Below are 1,380 nucleotides of genomic sequence, written 5' to 3'. Positions count from 1 at the left end.
GAATGTTGTCTGTCTATCTGTGTTGGCCCTGCGATGAGGTGGTGACTTGTCCAGGATGTACCCCGTTTTCTGCCCGAATGCAGCTAAGATGGGCTCCAGCGGCCCCTGCGACCCCAAGAGGGACAGGGGACAGGCGGTAGAAAATGGATGGATGGATGGATGTCATTCGACAGCACTAATTTTACATTACTTTTATTTTTGTACAATTATGTTTCAATGGCATGTATTTTACAGAAAGAAAATGAACGGGAAAGAAATCAAAACATTTTTTAAAGAATTTTCTTTATTTTTCTTAAAGGTGCCATATGTAATCATTTCATGTCAAGTCATCATTAAATGGTCCTGATATGTCAAAATGCATTAATAAAGTATGTTCTTTTTGAATACCTTTATAACTGATGACGGTAGTTCAGCGGGGCGAGATATGCCAATTTCAGAATTACATTTACAGCCCGAAATTTTGTTATTGTTTTCATTTTGATGCCCCGCCCTCCACCGTTTGACCAATTAAGATGTCTGAGAGTGTGTCACATCCAGGTTGCCAGTTATGCTTTCTTCGTCTATCTCCTGCCACTGGTAAAGTTACTAAACATGTCAGACCTTAGTAAATCTAAAAGGTGTCGTTACGATTCTCAACTTATTCATGACAAAGCCAGGAACAAAACGAGGATTTGTATCGGGGATGCCTTTGAAAGACGGAGACGATTGAAGGTGGAGAAGATTTTTTTATCTGACGCCAAATTTGCTAATTTCCTCCTTGATAGGTAAGTAAGGCATTTACATTTTCTTATTACTTGTAATAAATGGAAATTGACATTTTGTATGTAAAACTTATTGTCCAATACAGTCTATGATCTATATTCTAACAAAGCTAGTATGTTCATGCAACGAATGCATAGGAGCCAAGCACCATCACACTAGTGTAATGCATTTAGCATGCTAGCCCGACATACATACATCGACATACAGGCTAACGGCCTGTATGTCGATGTACCATCGATCTGTCATCCAACTGACAGGGCAAAATATATTTTCGACAAATCAAACTTATGTGGCTATATATAGTGTCCGTGCCTATTTCGTTCTCAATATGCTAATACGCAGAGGAAATGGGTTTCAATATTAGCATAGCTAATTGCGGTTTCTGGTACTGTATGCATCAGGCACATATGGAGTGGTATTTGCTTGGCACAATATAATGATTTTCTTCTTTGTGTATTAACAATGGTAGTAGGTTATATGATTTATGCGTAACTTGGTTTTTGTGTAAAGTGGGTTGGCTCATAGAATTGCACTCTGCACTGAAAGATGGTGATGTGCGTACATGGAAGAGAATGCAGTGCGTCAGGTTGGATGCAACATGGAGTTATGCTGAACGAA

This window comes from Entelurus aequoreus, linkage group LG15 (genome assembly GCF_033978785.1).
Source record: "Entelurus aequoreus isolate RoL-2023_Sb linkage group LG15, RoL_Eaeq_v1.1, whole genome shotgun sequence".
In the NCBI taxonomy this organism is placed as follows: domain Eukaryota; kingdom Metazoa; phylum Chordata; class Actinopteri; order Syngnathiformes; family Syngnathidae; genus Entelurus; species Entelurus aequoreus.
This window is presented reverse-complemented; position numbering follows the sequence as displayed.